Here is a 19,787-nt window from a genome sequence, read left to right as displayed (position 1 = left end):
TCCCATCTACGCTGACCCCGACGACAACCGTGACGCTTCAACCGTGACGACAACCGTGACACCACACCCGTCCACAAAGCGAGCCGTCGCCTGCGAGGCCTGCAACCCGAGTTCGAGCCATTGACAAGTGACAAGCCCTGTGCGAGCTATGACGTCCACCACTGGCAGCCAGACAGGTCAGTGCCCCGGCAGTGCTCCGCCGTTCATCCTTCTCGCACCTCGGTCGCCACCATCCTTCCACGGCGACCGGTTCGAGGGTGTAGAGGATTGGTTGGCCAGTTTTGACCGTGTGGCCGCATTCAACCAGTGGGACGACGAGCGGAAACTGTTGAATGTATATTTTGCACTGCTCGACTAGGCGAAAACATGGTTCGAGAACCACGAGGCGTCCTTCTCCAACTGGGCAGCTTTTCGCCGCGAGTTGCTCGCCACATTCAGCTCGAGCCAACGGAAGGAAAATGCTGAGATCGCCCTTCGCTCCAGGACACAGCAGTCCAACGAGAGCGTGGCCATGTTCATAGAGGACATGACACGCCTCTTCAATCGGGCCGACCCTGCCATGCCCGAAGCTACAAAGGTACGTCACCTTATGTGTGGGGTGAAGGAGCAGCTGTTTGCTGGCCTCATGCGCGACCCTCCGCTAACCGTCGCCACCTTCGCCAAGGAAGCTACGAGCATGGAACGTTCGCTGCAGGAACGGAGTGCCCAATACAGCCGTCAGACGAATGTAGCGGCCACTCACTACTTCGCGTCTTTGCCAGGCCTAGGGGACGAGGCGCTGCGAGAGGTTGTACGGAGCATTGTCCGCGAAGAACTGCGACACCTCCACTTAGATGCTCCGTCGGCAGGCATACCTTCAACAGCGGACGTCATCCGTGACGAAATCCAGCGAGCGGTGCAGTCACCACCGGCACCACTACCAGAGCCGCACGTCCTCTTGTACAGCGATGCCCTGCGCTGACCTGCCCCAGTGCCGCCAGCGTTTCACCCCGTTGCCGGACCTTGACCACCCCACCGTTACCTGCGCCCCGCCGAGCAGCAGCAGGATCTGCGGCTTCCTATCAGCAAAGCGCACGTGTGGCGCACGTCCAACGATCGCCCGCTCTGCTACCACTGCGGGGAGCCTGGCCATATTCTGCGGCATTGCCCGGACAGGCGTCTGGGTTTGAGAGGATTACCGCCGGACGCGCCTCGACCGCGCTATGGCGAAAGACCGCAGGACATAGATGAGTACCTCGCCGCTCACGTGCTGTCCCCGACGAACTCTCAGCAGCGCCAATCGCGATCACCATCCCCGAGGCGCTTTGCTTCGCCCAATCGGTCCTTCACCTCTGGTAAGTTCCGACGCACGTCCCCTCGCCGGGAAAACTGAAGACGGCGTCCTCCGGGGGTAGGGCCGCCGCCACTGCACAGTCAACAGCCTCCACCCGACGATTCGACGCGACGACCCGGGCAGCGACCACCCGATCCGACGACCTCACCGACGTGCTGCGAACGATTAGTTTCAGCTCAAATTTTAGTTACCGCCGACAGTTATCAAGTTAACGCATTCGTCGATACCGGCTCTGATTTTTCCGTTATGAGCAGTCAGCTCGCCACGACTCTCCGTAAGGTTCTGACGCCTTGGTGTGGACCCGTGATCCGCACCGCCAGTGGCCATGTAGTGACGCCGATCGGTGTCTGCACCTGCCGCATCCCGATCCGAGGTCTTACTTTCACTGGCTCCTTTGTCGTATTACGCGACTGTACGAAAGATCTCATTCTGGGCATCCACCACCAATGTCACCAGGAAGCGGAAAGCACAGCCGTATTCTCAGAGGAGGCTCGCCGAACCGCTGAGCTCATGCTAGACAAAGACGACGCTCGGTTAGCAGTTAGCAGATAGCCAACTTTGGTCAATTGCTGTGGAGACGAAGGAGACGCACTAGGATTCAGTTTTAGCGCAACTAAATTTGGTGTCATGATTTTTAACGATACAACTGATCAGGTGCTTACAATACAAGGCCACGAAATACCCAAAGTGGCCGAATACAAATACCTCGGGATATGGCTAAACGAAGGGCAGATATACACGGAAAAGCATGAACAGGCTCTTAGGACAAAAGGACGAAGAGACGCCGGGATAATGAAACATAGGGCATTATAAGGGTACAACAAATATGAAGTACTAAGAGGTATTTGGAAAGGAATAATGGTGGCGGGACTGACTTTCAGCAATGCGGTTCTGTGCTTAAGGGCGGAAGTTCAGTCGGGATTAGACGTAAATCAGAGAGCTGTTGGAAGATTAGTACTAGGTGTCCACGTCAAAACCACAAACGAGGCAGTACAAGGGGATATGGGCTGGGCATCGTTCGAAGCACGGGAAGCTAAGAGTAAAATACTATATGAAAAACGCCTGAGGAAATTGGACGATAACAGATGAGCAGCTATGGTATTTAAATATTTGTACAGAAAGAACGTTGACTCACAGTGGCGGAAAAGAACTAGAAAACTAACCAGTAAGTATGCCGGCCATGAGGACGGAGAAAGAAAGAGCATTAAACGACAGGTTAAAAACGCGGAAGTTAAAAATTGGATGAATTCAATGGAAAAGAAACATAGTGTAGAACTATATCGATACTGTAAAAGGCAGATCAGGAAAGAATTCTTCTATGATAACTCAAGAGGCAGTGCCCTACTTTTTGAAGCCAGATCAGGGTGTCTTAGAACGCGCAGCTACAAAAAGAAATATAACGAAGAAGATGACACATGTGCAGTGTGTGGTAGATCTGTGGAAACAATTGAACACCTCATAATCAAATGTGATGGTATCCATCCGTGTGTCGATGCAGGCACAGTCACCCTTTCTGAGGCCCTAGGGTTTAAAGACAAAAATGGTCATGTATATAAATCTGCAGTGGAAGTCAGCAAAAAGCGATTGGGGGATTGGTGGCTGAAAAGCAGATGTGGCATAAGTTTAGAATTGTAGGAAACCGTAGGTAAAGATGATGGCCAATCTTAATGAGAATTGCCAACACAGTAAACAAAAAAAAATAATAAAGAAAGAAAAGCTGAGCATGGTGGCAATTGCCACCACCCCGTTTCAAAGGGGGCGCTCCTATCCATCCATCCATCCATCCGTCCGTCCGTCCGTCCGTCCGTCCGTCCGTCCGTCCGTCCGTCCGTCCGTCCCTCCGTCCGTCCGTCCGTCCGTCCGTCCGTCCGTCCGTCCGTCCGTCCGTCCGTCCGTCCGTCCGTCCGTCCGTCCGTCCGTCCGTCCGTCCGTCCGTCCGTCCGTCCGTCCGTCCGTCCGTCCGTCCGTCCGTCCGTCCGTCCGTCCGTCCGTCCGTCCGTCCGTCCGTCCGTCCGTCCGTCCGTCCGTCCGTCCGTCCGTCCGTCCGTCCGTCCGTCCGTCCGTCCGTCCGTCCGTCCGTCCGTCCGTCCGTCCGTCCGTCCGTCCGTCCATCCATCCATCCATCCATCCATCCATCCATCCATCCATCCATCCATCCATCCATCCATCCATCCATCCATCCATCCATCCATCCATCCATCCATCCATCCATCCATCCATCCATCCATCCATCCATCCATCCATCCATCCATCCATCCATCCGTCCGTCCGTCCGTCCGTCCGTCCGTCCGTCCGTCCGTCCGTCCGTCCGTCCGTCCGTCCGTCCGTCCGTCCGTCCGTCCGTCCGTCCGTCCGTCCATCCATCCATCCATCCATCCATCCATCCATCCATCCATCCATCCATCCATCCAGTGTGGCAATATGAATGAATGTAAAGGAGAGAACAAAATTCTTCATACATGAGAATTAACCTATTACACTACCGCGCCATACTCCTAAATTAGAGCTTAAGTATGCCCTCCAATTGTTTTGCAGCAACCATTCAATATTCTTAATTTTTGCCGTCATCCCTTCTAGCAGTGATCAATCAACATGGCCGATCCGCCTATGTGCTAATTTGATTGCACATTCAGACCAAACATGCTTATTGTTACCTTCAGTTGAATTTACAAAACCACGCTACATCACACTGCTCTTTACTGTTTGTTTAGTTTAGGAATCCTGCCTACAGCTGCAGAAACGTGAAGGATAAGCGCGTGCTAAAATTGGGTAATGGCTGGCATCACACTTTCCAATACGTTATGCGCTCCTTTAGAAGTTCCTTGGGATATTTAGCTACGTATCTCAGGAATAGAAGAGGCCAAATTTATTAGTACTAAATACCTTGTTTGATAAAAAGTGCTCTGTAGAAAATATGCATCGATTCTGCATTGAGCAATCATTCCTTCGCAAACACCCGCGTTTCGTGGCTTCGCTATATAACAGGGATGTTAGCTGAAATTTTGAAAGGTTTATGAGTATAACAACATTGTTAATTTTGAACTAAGTCTGTTGCCTAAGCTGTAGCCACTACACTAATTTAAGATTCCGAAACAGTGTAGAAAAGGCCTGACAATATATAAAGTTAAGTTTTCGGATGCACCATTTATTGTTACGAAAACACTTCCTATCTTTATCTCTAGGCCTTGCTTCAAAGGAGACAATTTTTTTTAATTATTATCAACGGGTGGAGACGAAGTGGTCGTGCTTTACAGCTCAATATTTGACTAATGAAACTGAGCGGACAATTGCGAAACCCCGTACGAGAAGGCTGAAATAAGTGCGATTTACTTTCGATGTTTACTTCGTTGCTTTTATTCGAATGAAAGGTCGCGATCGGTTTGTGGCGGGCGTGTGGGATGTGGCTGGTGGTCGGTGCTTCGGAAGGACAGTCGACTTTCCCACAGCCTCTTTCAATTCACTTTCTCCACCGTTTTTCAGTTCTGCTCCTTCATAGTGTCTAGTGAGTGGAGGCCTTGTGGAGGGTAGAAGTAAGATGAAAGAGGGTGGTGGGGTGGGGAGGGGGACCGATAGTGTAATTGGGTCGGTGGGCGGGCACACCCATTATTAGGTAGATGTGATGGAGAAGTTGCTGGTAAGTGGAGCTTTTAGTATTTTTAATCAATTGGTTCCCAATATTTTAGCAATCTTTTTCTGATATTATTGCAGGTTGCCACGGATAGATTTTTCTGGCTTTTTGTTGTCAATTAACAACGTGCATTTGTTTATACAAGTAACCTTTCATTAGTGGCCACTGCTCAGCGGTTGGTACTAGTTTCCGCCTCTTTTGAATTTTTCGTTCTAACGTGCTCGTCCTATTTTCAATAGACTCTATTATCAATGAAACGTAAGTAAACCAGTAACTATCTCTAACGCCCCAATTTTATTAGCCTTTTTTTTTACCACAATTGCAAGAAAAGGCTTAAATTTTAGACAAAAATAAAAACGTACCGTCCGAAATTACTTCTTTCATTGCAAGAAATTTTCCAACCCTTTTAAATTTGTGTATTATAGGTAACTTGAAAGATCTTTGCGCACTATGAGAGCATTTCAATGGCAGTATGGCATAGAACTTTTCAACCTCAAGCAACGTAGCAGCAGCAAGCAATTTTTGAATTTGCGAACTGTGCCAGAAAACTGCTTTTTATCACAATCCTATTCTGGGCAGTGTCTAAAAAATTTTAAAATGGCAATCTTAAAAACAACCGGTTTATTCGAAAGACCAACGACACGTAACCCCACAGTGCAGTCATCGGGAGACCTAGCTCGGCGCTGTGCGGTATCAGGCTCGTCATTTCTTTTGTTTGAAGCCAGTTTTACATTGCTCTTACGGGATGACAGCTGGCGCGATGAATTTATTGCGTCCTCGTATGATCTCTGCCAAGAAGATAACCAACGCATGGCGCCAGCCGACAAAATCCCAACACCTAATCCCTATGCCTACACTTTAAGCTACTCTGCTCGCTGCCTGTTTCATTCTGCTTCTTTGTTATGTCTAGTGGGTGGAGGCATTGTGGAGGTTACAAGTAAGGTGAAGGCGGGTGGTGGAGTGGTGTGGGGTCTGAGAGTGACGGTGAGTCGGTGGACGGGCATAGCCATTATTAGGGGGATGGGGTGGAGAGGTTACTGGTAAGTGGCGCTTCTGGGGTAAAGAGTGTTAACTCGCCGATACTTGGCACGGATAACATCGGAATTTTCTCCAAGTTGGTCTGCTGCGGCAATAGCAGCAAAGGTGAATGCACAGTGGCGACTAGAGGAGTTTTGCGTGACAGGTTTAAATCGATTTATTAGGAACCCTGGCCGCATTCCTGGTGCCTCGGAAACCGTAACTAATTCACCGAAAACGGACTCGCAAAATTGGGGCTTTTCAGAGTGAATCCGCCTTAAATGAGAGAAAACGATGTGGTTTGCTACGAAATTACGTTCAGGTAGCCCAAAATAGCTCCGGAATAGACGACTGCTTTTGCAGTTAAGTGATCTGCGTCAATACAGCATTCGGGTTTCGTTACAGCTAACTCCGGTGGCAGACAGCATGTTATAAATAGTAGGCTAACGGCAAGGACAAAAAAAAACGGCGGTGTTCCCTAGATCTCAGTGCAAGTGGAGGAGGAGGAACAAGCTTTTATTTGTCATAAGACAGAGGGCAGGGGATAGGGATAAGGTTTAGGCAGATTGTAGGCCCTCTCGACAGCGCTAGGTGAAGTCCATGCTTCATTGCGACCTCCAGGACCCAACTCACTATCCGGAGCTGTACCTTCGGGTCAGGGCTGAGCAATGCAGTCTCCCAGTGACTTTGATTTCAGATTTCGAAGCTCGGAGGTGGCTGGACCTCTGGGCATTCGAATAGGATGTGATTGAGGTTTGCTTTAGAAAGACTGCAAAGAGTGCAGCGGGAACTGTATTCCGCGGGAGATGTAAGGGAGTGGATATAAGGATTAGCGAATGTACCCGTTTGAAGTTGCCGTCAGGCAACCTGCTCTGGTTTGGAGAGGGATTTTTTCGGGGGTGGGTATTTGAGTCGATCGTTTCGATAGTGGAGGGTGATTTCATGGTAGGTTACCAGGTGCTCCCTCCTGAACCAGGGGCACTGGTCGCTCTGTGCCCGGTCGATCAATCCGCGAGCACATTCATGAGCTGCGGTCTTCCCCGGGTGCGAGGTATGTGCTACACCTATATCAGCTCGAACCGTTCTGTGGATAATTTGGATCTTGCCAGGATGGAGAGAGCAGGGGCGTGAAGAGAAGTTCTTAGAAGAGTTTCTGATTGCTCGCTTCGAATCACTGAGGATGTATCCTGCCTTGGTGCAACCTATGGCAAGCGCTATGACGGCCTCCTCAGCCTCTTTTGAAAGTCAGGTGTTGAGGGAGTGGTCCTCACCACGGGTTGTCCGTGGTTGTCTACGACCGCGAGTGCAAACGCTTCCTTGTCAGTGTATTACCCTGCATCCACGCGAACTGTTGCCGGCATGGGGGAGTAGTGCTTTTGCAATGCCTTCGCTCTCGCGGCGCATCGCCCTTTGTCATACACTGGGTGTGTGTTTGTTTGAAGGGGAGGAATGATTATACGGTTGGCAATTTCGTTAGGGTGGGAATAATCGGAGGTGGGCGTGGTGCTGTATCCAATTTTAAGTTTTCTAAGCGTAGCCCTTACTGTGGCTCTGTGGTAAAGGCGTTCGTAGTGAGCTGGAAGATGGGCCTCAGCCAGTTCAGCGACCGTGTTATGTATGCCTAACTACAGCAGTTTTTCAGTAGTGTGTCAGACTACGCCGCAAGTGTTGAGTTCACATCCCTCGTAAGGTAATCTCGAAAATACCGAAGGCTTTATCTCCCAAAATCAGAAAGCTATTTCCTGAAGAAGAAGAATGCCGTGTCCTGAATAAAATAGGCAAGAACTTTTATATGTATAATTCTTCTAATCTGTGGAAAGCCCTACATTATGTAGACGGGCACCGGCATTAAAGGAGACAAAAAGAGCCGCCTTTGAACATAAGAACTTACAGTTGGTTCAACTACCTTCGCATTGTTCAGAAACCGTGCGTGACCGCCCTTTTTCATGTGATTAATATTCTCAACAGAGGCAAATGTCTGTTCATACTTAAATGCAAAGGCTCTTTACATAAAAGCAAGCCCGTCACTATTAGAGCAAAATATCAGCTTCAGTGTATGTACCTCGTACAGATAGCTATCCCCGCTGATAAGATGAATACCACAGTAAAAACGTTGCTTCCTGCTTTTGCCTAGATGTCCGAGTTTTCTCCTATTACACTTTTCAACTGTTATCATTTTGGCCCAGATTGTGCATGTTTTCATTATTCCTTGCACATCATCACCTTTTCATATTGTGCAAATCGCATCTGCAGAATGAAGCTTATTTGTATTTTAAATCAATTGGTTCCCTATATTTATAGCAATATTTCCCTGGTCTTATCAGAGGTGGTTGTGGTTAGATTTTGCCAGCTTTTTTTTAAATTTACAATCAGCCTTTGTTTATACAAGTCATGCTTCATTAGTGGCCGCTGCTCATCAACCAGCACAAGTTTTCGCCTGTTTCCTGTTCTTAGTTTTAAAGTGCTCGTCCTATTTTGAGCAGAGGCTATTGAGTGTGAAAAGGAAATAAACCAGTCACTCCCTCTAATGATATAATTTGGTTAGCTTTTTTTGCCGACACAGGCAAGAAAAGCCATAAATTTTAGACAGCAATCAAAAACGCGCTTTGAAAAGGTACTTCTTCCATTTCATGACATTTTCTAAGCAAGCTAAAATTGTGTAATGTAGGTAACATGACAAATCTCTCAGCACTATGAGAGCATTTCAGTGGCAGCATGTAACGTTTTAACGTCAAGCAATTTTGACATTTGCAGACCCTGCCACACAGCCGTTCTCATCAGAATTATTTCCTGGGCAGCACCTAAAAAAATGTAAAAATGCAATCTTTAAAAAAAAAAACACCCGCTAGATTCGAAAGACCAACGACACGTAACTCCACAGTGCAGTCATCTGGCGGCGCTGGACAATATCAGGCTCGTCGTTTCTTTTTTTCGCAGCTTGCTTTACTTTGCTCTTACGAGATGACAGTTGAGTGTGATGAATTTATTGCGTCCAGGTATGGTCTCTGCCACGAAGATAACCAACGCACCATGCCGGCCGTCTAAGTCCCAGCACCTAATCCCTATGAACACACTTCAGGCTATTCTGTCACGAGCAGCTGCCACTTCTGCTGTCACACACCATTTAGTGAAATGAAATAGCCAGCCAAAGACAATGGCTTACTCGACATCAGTGCAACGAAGAAATTACGCGCGAGCATTCCTGCAGTCAGTTCTTTCTTTAGGTAAGTGTTTGACATTCGGACTGGGAAAAATGGCTATTGTGAGCGCACTGTAAGGCATACGGTACAAATCGTCCAAAGTCCCTGCGAATATTCTTTGAGTTGTAGGCTGTTTAAGAGTCGCCATAACTTGTGCGGTTTCCGCTGTGACGACCTTAATTTTTTTTTGCTCCATAAAAGTCCTCTAAAGAACCACTCTGAAGCATTAATAACAGCATGAAGAAAGTCAGGACCCTGAAATGTTTGCTTTATGATGACTTTCGAAATTCGGTACCAAGTTCGGTAGCTATGGGCTATGGGGACGCCGTTGGAGAGGGTCCGGATAAATATCGACCACCTGGAATACTTTAACACGCACTGACATCGCACAGTACACGGGCCTCTTAGAATTTCGCCTCCATCAAAATGCGACCGCCGCGGTCGGGTTCGCGCCCGCGTTTTTCGGGTCAGCAGCCGAGCACCACAGCAATTGAGCCACCGCAGCGGCTGCATGCTACAGTTAAGTTTCCCTTCTTTATAATCTGCTGTATACCGCTACTTATTAGCGGTTGTTACCACTAAACAGCATTTAGTATCCTTCTCCTTTTAGGAACTTGGTATCTCAATCGAAGCTGCTGACAATGAGCGTGCGCACCGAGTGGGCATCACATGGGAAGTAAGAATCTCCCCATTAGTGTTAAATTTGTACGTTTAAAAAGTCAAATTAGTAACCCTTCCTTCCACAACTGAGCTAAAAAATTCAACATTCACAGTTCACGCAGATTATTTAGAGAGCCCATGCCACGCTCGCCCGAAAAAAAGCTTTGCGCTTATGTTCAGTGAACTAACTCTCCTTTCAAAATCTGTTTCGTCAAACTTCTGACTATTAACCAACAGTACACTTAAAATGACACACCCAACTCTTTGAGTGAGCTGACGTCATTATTACCTTCGCCGTCTGCTTCCTGCCCTGCAGATATCCAGGACAAGTAGGACAAGCAGGACAAGCAGGACAAGTAGGACATCTAGGACAAGCCTTAAGACAAATAGCTGTTCGGTGTCATGAAATTATTGATTGCTTACAGGCGCGACAAAGGGAAAAAAAAGGGCGGTGATGTTCGGATTCCAGCAAAATGTGCATTGCATTCGTCTCCTCTTGACGTGAATAGCTGTGACGAAATATTTTACTGTACGTTTGCCCTTCCTGTTAGTCCAAATTTAAATATTGCTTCTTACCGGCCACCTAACTGTGACCGTTCCTTTGCGAGCTTCACTCTAGTCGACTTGGCAGACACTCCTGTTTTCCACAAGCGAACTTCCTACTTTGCAGAATTTCAACTTTCAACAAAGAAGAATATTGGAGAGCCGTCGTCGTACCTCTCTTGGCAGAGCACCGGACACGAAATTCGGAGTAGAGCACTGCACGGGCCTCAATCTGAGGCCCAAGCCCGGCCCGGGCCCGAGACCTGAAGCCCGAGCCCGGCCCAGGCCTGCGGCTTCAAGCCCGGGCCTGGCCCAGGCCCGCTAAATTATCGCTCTAGCGAGCCCGGCCCGGCCCGTGAATCCCGGAGTGAAGCCCGGCCCAGGCCCGGCCCGGCCCGTTTCACAGTACCGCTTGAGATGTACTGCTCACTCTGAGCAAGTAGTCTGCTACTAGACCGATAAGAAACTGGACGACAAAGGTTCTGAAACCACAGTTTGGCTTGCAGAAAGTTTGTTCTTTTTAACCCAGAAGGAAGTGATTGAGAGTAGTGCTCGCAAGGCCCGTCTTTTGGACAGTAATCTCGTGTAAGTGCGCAAAGATAAACTCGCAAGTTCCGAGAACCAAGTAAAAAGGGCTGCAAACGCGCGCAATAGACTACTTTGCATTCCCCCTTGATTTTAATCAGTTATATTTTGCCACCCTGAAGTATAAACATTAAAGCTGCCTAGCAAGCAGTGGGATGACATTTTTTTATTGAACGCGATCACACATGTTGAACTCATAGCCGAACTGGCCGGCTTTCAGCAGAAAGGAAAAGCTAAAAGGCTTGAGTATTTCACGATGTGTGTTTTGAAGACTATAAGTGTCCTAAACTAATATGTTCTTCCCGAATGCATTTCTAATGGTGTATAGGTATGTTTTAAGATGACGAACGATCAATGGCTAATTAAGACCGGTTGAATTTTACTCTTACTGGTTGAGCAGAAGATAATGCGCGAACCACGTGATAACTTGCACGACAGAACACTTGTCATGACAACCAGGCTGAAGAAGCGAGAAGGGATAGATGTGGTTATGAGATGAGATTTACAAACTCTCGCGAGCTTTTGTGGCTATTTCATTTACGAGAAGTTCCGGTCAGCTGATCAAAAAGAAAATCAAAGGCGTTTTTGTTTGGGAATTTTCTCACATGATAAAAAATATAGCTTTAAAATAAAAGCTATGTTTTTGATTCTTAAGGGCCCAAGGGGAGTCAGGCTGTGAGAGACACCGAAGCAGAGGGCTCCGGATCATTTCGACCACCTGGGTTTCTTGAACGAGCATTGATACTACAAATTGCATGGCTGTCATGCTTGCCGCATAAATAGAAATGCGGCCGTCGAGGCTAGGAGTAAACCCTGGTTCCCCGGCTCAGTAATCAAGCGCCTTGATCACTAAGCCACCGCTGCGTGGAAATAAGGAAATAAATAAGTCAATGAATAAAGTTTAGTCTTCTCAGCGAGTACTATAACCCATAGCTCATCCGTGTCGCTGCTCCAATACCGCAGTTGTGTACTTCACTCTGCAATAGTGAATGAATAGTCGGACACCAGCCGTTTCTGTACGGACCCAAGCCCGACTCGGGTCCGCAGCTTTAAGCCCGAGCCCGGCCCGGGCCCGCAACTTCAGGCCCGGGCCCGGCCCAGGCCCGGCAAAATAGATCATGTCCCGGCCCGGCCCGCGGGCCGGGCCGGGCCCGGGCTTTCGGGCCGGCCCGAGCGCGTGCAGTGCACTAATTCGGAGGTCGTTGACTCGGATCCCAACGGCTGCATGTGGTTGTTTTTTTTTCTGTATCAACGTTGTACAAGTACACCATGTAAAAAAGTAAATTCCTTGCGGTTATGGGGGACTGACGGCTTTGCCACACATGTGCCCTTGGCCTTAGCGTATAGTACGCCTGAGTTTTCCCCCTGCATATTTGTTTGTCACTTCCAACACAACTTAGGTGCCACAGAAATCGGGCATGCAAACTGTCGGGTCGTCCTGCGATTTACATTCGCAAGATTGGCAGTGCAGTGGAAGATTAGACGTCACGTTCCCCACCAGCGAGTTGAAGTGCTCATACAAGGGCATACTGAGACACCTGCCTGTCTGCGCATTGTAGATGCTTGCACAACGGAGCGGAATTTAATAAACTACATTCTTCTTCCAAGTGGTGAACCAAGATTTAACGCATACTGCAAGATGAACGTGGTTTAGCACAGTCCGCTGCCTTGGTGAAGGAACTACTATGTGCAGACACGCAGGTGTCTCAATATACGCCTGGATGAGCACTTTAACTCGTCGGTGGTGAAGGCGACGTCTAATCTAGCACTGCACTGCCAATCTCGCGAATGTAAGTCAGAGGAGGACTCGACAGCTTGCACGCCCGATTTCTGGGACAGTGCAGTGGTGTACGGAAGTGACAGATATGTAGGGAGACAGCTGAGGCGTACTATATCGCTAAGGCTAACAACATGTGTGTAGCAAAGCCGCCTGTCAGCCTTCATCGGAAGAAATTTGCGTTTTAGACGGTGTACATGCATAATGTTGGTTGTCCTTTGTTACCCACCAGTTCATTGCTTTGCGTTATGTATGCAAGGATCTGTGTGCGAATTTTCTTTCGCCTCTCCCCTTTATTAAAATTTCCATTCCTAGTCCTACTTTGTCCCGTGTTTTTTTCTCCTACATGTGGTGCGTCTTTTGGCTGGTTTTAAGATTGAGCACGATGTATTTATTTTTACGCCTGAGGCATAGCAATCAGAGAAAGCGTAAAGGGAAATCCTAAAGAAAATACCCAGCGTAACGCCTCCGCGTCTTGATAAAACATGACAGAGGCCCCGGAGTGGACCTGACATTCGCCGACGAGCGGTCTTGGGTTCTGCGCATGCGCAATAGTGTGGTGCAACAATTTGAGGTTTTGCCTTCCGGCTGGTGTCAGAAATTTCTAAAGGGCAAATTTCCGTTCTAAATGTTTAATAACGCACCCTAAAAGGTAACGCGCATCTGCTGAGGACTAATTGGTTTGTGCCCAAACAGTTTAATGGTAAGAAAAAGAATACGGATGAAAAATATATTTCGAGATATCGGTTTAAATTATTTTATTTACTGATTGATACCTCAAAAGCTCCTTTACATGTGGAGTGGTCGTGGAGTACGGCAACAGAGGTGATTTTACAAGAGATCTTCGATGGCAGACTTCAACTGACGATGATATGTTAACAAGACGATTTGGGCCGGAAGGTGTTCCAGTCTAGGGCTATTCGTAGGAAAAATGATTTCTGGAATGTTGTAGCACGAGTGTGCTCCGCATAAACAGATCTTGGATGGCTTTGGTGGGATAAGCGATGAGCTGGACTGATGAAGATGTTGTCCGGGGGCAAGGTGAAATAAGCAAAGGTGAGCTGTATTTTAATACAGCACACCTTTCCATACCAATCCATACCAAATACCACACCTTTCCATACCAAATACCAATCCTGTATTTTAAGACATTAAGCCATCTTAAGCAGCGCCTGCGAATGCTACCGAAAAGACAGCTTAACCATAGGTGCCAATTAAAATCAATTTTCGTGCTCTCAACAGCACGAAACCAGATTCGAACCACTGCCTTACGCGCTCTAAAACGCGGTGCTAATCCATTGTGCCACAGCAGCAAAGGGAATGGCAGTTTAAACTAGAGTCATACCCGTTCTCAAAAATATTGCAGCATATTCGCGCATGCGCAGAGCTGCAGATGGCGTATCAGCTAACGTCTGGTCCGCAGAGGCATTTATTAACGTATCTTTTCCACTGGTTGTCTCCAAAGAGCGCATTAACCACTGCAGTCACTTAAACTATCTTGCAACACCGGGAAGAAAGACGAAGTAGCTTTCAGATGCCACCATTACCTTTCGAAACGAGGACAAAATCTCTTTTCTATTCACTTCTCTGTTATTATTATAAATTTTCCTAGCTTTGTTGCCATAATTGTTACAAATGCATGTCTGTTGTTCATATTAGCAACATGCTGTCTTGTGAAGGTATTGCGTCCAGAACGCAGAGGAAGTAAACGACGAGCTCTCGGCGCGTCTCGTACTGTGCCATCTTCTGTAAGACCGACAGCAACAACCACCGCTCTCAGGTGCAGCCATGGGTAAGAGATTTCGGCACTAGTAAGGCAGCGGCATGCTTTTTTTGCGTTGTCTCCTCTAATGAAGAAACGTACAAGGACAGGTATTGTCGTCACTGGTGTCTACGAAGTAACGATGCAATGCCGTCTGAGCTTCGCTATCTGCCCTTCGCTATCAGCTTGGATGAATTGCACGCGATAAATTATGACGCCATGCGAAGTGGCTGAAAACTGAATTCATTCCTTTCGTCGGAATTATCTGGGCGTCACCAGCAGCTCGGTCCCACAGAGTGATGCCTAAATATTAGGCACCCTCCTTAGTGTCAGTCATCTTCTTTGTACTGACAACAATATTTAGAAACCAAAGTAAGTGTTATGAGTCCCATGAGACTTATGGCCATCTTCTGAGGACTCACATTCTTGTACCGTAAGCTACCTACGGGCACTGAAAATTTCCTTTGCGTGCCCTGGCGCAATTTACTTCCAAAATTAATGTTTGCTGACATGCGTGCTCACGTCTCGTTTATCGAGCTCTTTTTCTGCCATTTGATCTAAATACTCGGCTCTAGCTTTTCCCCGAACAAGTATTTCCTAAAAAGAGTATACATCGCAAGGCAGCCGAAGCCGACCGCTCCGCACTGGCGAGAAGCCTGTCTCGAAACCCATGTGTGACCAAAGCTCTGGGAAATTAGCCATCCGTTTAATATACCGCACTATTGCATTAGGGATGAGAGTCGCGTTGCACTCTGCGCCTAACCGCCGTGGAATATTGTGTAGAAGAGGCGGTATAGCTCGCAAGACGCGCGTCTTGAGTAAAATAAGGTCAACTTTCGAGAGTTTGGTGGGCGGAGATGCGTCTTGCAAAACTGTGTTACTGTGGTGTCCAACAAAACTTTGTTGACGGTTTTTTTTTGCCATTGACACTTAGTATGTCCCCTCTAACAGAAGTTTTATGCAGTATCGCACATGGATATTGTTTTTAATCATGTCCTTTTGAAATTATTGCTGCGAACACTTTAAAGCACTAGTCATAAGGCAGTTGGAAATTTTTCTGTTTTTTTATCACTGCGGAAGTTGCAGTTGTAGCTGCAGTATTCGCCGAAAGATATCCCACAGAAGAAAAGAACATCGAGTTCTAAAAAGGAAAAAAAATCGGGGCTCACAAGTTGCAACCTTGGCATCAATGAGTCGAAGAAATTATTTCTACAAAATAGGCTCATTGATTCGCAGGAAAGCTGGTAACCTCAGCGAGAAATCGTAATAGCCACACAACACACCATGCAATATCTATATCGCCCTAACACAGAAGCTCTTATCTCTAAATGCGATAGCATTTCGGTGGCCATGAGGGCGGAAACAGTCCGGCGTTGGCGTCGTCCGCACGAAGCCAATCTTGCGAGGTGGCACCTGATGGCTAGGGGGTCTCCCTCTCTCCGCTTGCGACGGTTGGCATGAGAGAGATGGTTTAAAAGGAAAATCTCCCTCCCCGCTTGTATGAAAGAAAAGGTAGAGGCCGACTAACAATGACTCCGCAAAAATTAATTCGAGAAAGAAATGATACTAACTCAGCAAAAATAAATGAAAGAAGCGATTACGAATAGAAGTGGCGTGAAAATAACAGATCTCAAATACATTACTAATTGAAACCAAATCAGAATTGGAATTGTTTGGTGAGTAAAATGGAAAAAGAATTAGAACATAAGCAGAGTTGCAAGAGAGTTAAAAATAAAAATGCTGTTGTGATTGATCGGCATAAATTCAATTTATGGGACTTAAAATTTTTAATCTAAACTACATGCACAAACGCACTAACAAATCAAGAACTTCAGGGTGACATTGAAAAATAATCTTGAAGCAATTCTTTTGGAGTTTTCCGACATGCACAGAAGAAATTCTCAGCTGTCGGATGAAAACAGCGTACTTCTCAGTCTAACTCGAGGAAACAAGAGCTACCCGCGACTGATTTTCTTATATTTCGGAGACGGTAAGAGACTCTTTCTCAATCACTTAGTCTAAGAGCAGACAGACAGACAGACAGATTTATTTGACATCATGTGTACACAATATTGGGAACATGGGCAAAAAGCCGGAAAAAGCGCGGCTTGACAGGGCCCATGTTTCCTATTAATAAAGGCTACATATGTTATGAATTCTGGTCACAAACACAATTTGACAACAGCAACGATTAGGAAATGGTACAAAGATCACCTTTAAAAAACATAGTTTAGTATTCAATTCGACCTAGGAGTATGAAGTAGCAATGAGGATTATTAAGAAAGTCAATTTGGAGTACAAGTGATTAAGATATGTTACAATAATAATGCTTATTAATAGTTTACTATGCAATTCAACATAGCAATGTTAAGTAGCAATAAAAATGCAAAACAGAATTCGGAAAATACAAAACTATGACAAATTATCACAGTTCAAATCAAACAGTATGAAAAAGTTTACCACACAGACATTTATCGCTGGACACAAACGATCATGTAATATTGCCGAGTGAGTTGAGTAATGATGGCAGTCTGTAACTTATTGCCTGGGTACCGTAGTTAGTTCGTGTTTTTGGAATGTACCATGTTTCGTTATGCCGGGTATCGTAAACGTTAGTATTTCTTGTGAGGTTAGATAGCTCTTGAAATAAATTGTTACCCTGTTTTTTGCTTCCTATAAATCGCCTAAGGAGCAAGGAGCAGTCCTCGTTCTGCTGATTGCCATTACTCACTGCAACTGTACAGCACCATTTCGTTCCGCCTGAAATGAGATGTGCTTTGTCTTTCTATTTGCCACGATCTACCATCTAAACTTAGTCCAATTTTGAAAAGTACTTTATTTATTTATTTCTCAGCTAGGGCGGTTACCTGCGCGCTGCGTGCAGCGACCCGCGTCTCTATCCTTTATAGCCGTACCTGCATCTCTTCTACAAGCTCTCAAAACGCTGTACCGAAAATAAACAATGCTCCCAATTTGCTTTTTTATTCTGTTTTTGCAGCGACAGCTGTTACTGAACGTAAGTAAAGCTTCGAATCTTGATATTTCGTTTTTCGTGTTTACTTCATCAGTGCGGTACTAAGTAGGTACGAACAATGTCGGATGTAAAACTATACATACAAACGGGGGCAAACTATCAACTGATTTTATTATGCGTGAAATTCATTTGATATGAACTGTTAAAAAGATAAAGAAAATGAAAGAAAGCAACAAAAACGGTGGTGTTAGGGTAAACAGTTAGCTTGCTTTCTACTTTGAATCATGGGCATGCGCGAAGGTTGTAGATTTCTCTCTGCCTTCTGAAGCCGACTTCCAACTTTGCGGTCTTGACTGACGGGTCACTTACTCACGTGTCTTTATTTACTGACACCAGGCAAAAGGCTTCAAACAACCCCCTTTTCATTTTTCTCGCCACCGAAGGATGACGGTAGTGTTTCTTCAGAATGGTATGCACTGGTCATACCTAGAGTAGTGAGCCGCAAGGTTGCCTGCCGTGGTTAACAAGCCGCACAACCTGCCATGCTCCCTGCTCCTTTCATTCGGACGACGTCCCGCTTGGTCGACGTACGCCCGGCCACGTGACATCAGAATTTTCACACCCCTCTGGAAGAGCAAGACATCAACTTTGTCACGTGCTTTGCCCCACATGTGCTCTCACGGCTCCTTGGCCTCGGGTTTTTTATAGTTGCACACAAACCGTTGAGTTTATTTGGTGCAGCAAACAAAACTGCGACGTCATGTGGTTCGGCGACTTTTTTTTTAGCCTATGAGAGGGGACGTCCATGTAAGGCATCCCCCCTGGTCACCCATCTTGGTCTCGTTCTGTCTTCATCCTTTGTTTTCCTTTACCAATGTCTCGAGGCCACGGTCAAACTATAAAACAAGAGTTTGCGTTGGGTAGCCTGCTACTTACAGGTGTTCAGCTCACACGCTGATACTGTCGCTTACTTTTTGGTGACAGGACTACTGCCTGAGCAAAAGAAGGCATCATGATGCCGGGCTGGACAAACCTCGAGTGCGCTGAACCGATCGGCAAAATTATATTGGTGCATTTGAAGCAGGAATTTAAGTGTGGCCCTTCTGAGATGGTAATGTCAATGTGCTCAGACTTCCTTCCTACAGAACATCATGTGTGAATTTAATCCGAAATACGCTGTTCCAGATTTTTCTACCACGGTGTATATGAAGTCGATTTTCACGCATCTTTCACAAGTGGAAAATTAGAAATAATTTACATAGCTGCACATTTTACCACTCGAAGCGTTTTCAAGGTCTCAGCAAGCAGTAGGTCTCCACTAGCCGAGTACAGTTCGCAGAGCACTTGCGCTTTACAAGTGCTGATACGTGTTCTGTCTTTCTGGGTGAATACTTCCGCTGTGAACTCGAAGAACAGGAAAGAGAGGTATGGCGCGATGAGAGCACCAAAATTTCAGAGCTCCGTACTCAAAGTTAGATTCTTCCACAACATCAAGCACTTGCTCCTTCGCACATTGTAGAATAAGTCTGAAATCTTTCGACAAGCATGGCACTTTGAACTCTTCCTTTAGAAAAGCAATCACATCGTCTGAAATACGCACTAGAAATACGTCTTTGGGTCTTTCACTGGCAGCTTGTTCGGGTTCTTTTGCAAGAAGGCTGCAAGAATCGTTTACAATGCCGGTCTATTTTTTAATGGTTTTTATTTCACTAAAGTGAAAGGGGAAAGTGGGGAAACAGCTGTATAAACACAGCTTGATCGAGCCCTCCTACTCATGGCAACAGTGACATCCAGATGTTAAGGCGAAAGCCTTTAATGGCTCATACTCTCGTTAGCAGCCGTGCCGGCAGCCGTGTCGGCAGAGAAATAAATTGGTAAATTGGCTCTTGAGGAAAGCAAATGGCGCAGTATCTGTCTCACATATCTCGGCGGACACCTGAACCGCGCAGTAGCAGTAGTCATCCTTTGCGCGTTTCTCATCCTTATTTGACTTCTTCCGTGATGTTTTATACTCAGCCCACATATCTGGATCAGGGGATTGGACAAAATCCAGATTACGCTCACTCTATTAGCAGTTTGCTTAACCAAGGTATCGCGTCCATAGTTTGCACCATTCTTTTACTACGGCGGTCTGTTCTTAACAGCAAAAAAGCAGAGTGAAACTTTTTGAATATGGCCATAACCTGATCATACGAGCCGTTCGCATCAGCAGTCAGAAATATGCCCCCTTCCCCCTCAGTCGATTTGGCGCATGGATTTCCGAAAAATGTCTTTTGTGGATGGTGATCTGACACAGTATATTACTTTA

The sequence above is a fragment of the Amblyomma mixtum genome, chromosome 10, assembly GCF_055824585.1.
Source record: "Amblyomma mixtum isolate Tamu chromosome 10, ASM5582458v1, whole genome shotgun sequence".
NCBI classification, from domain to species: Eukaryota; Metazoa; Arthropoda; class Arachnida; order Ixodida; family Ixodidae; genus Amblyomma; species Amblyomma mixtum.
This window is presented reverse-complemented; position numbering follows the sequence as displayed.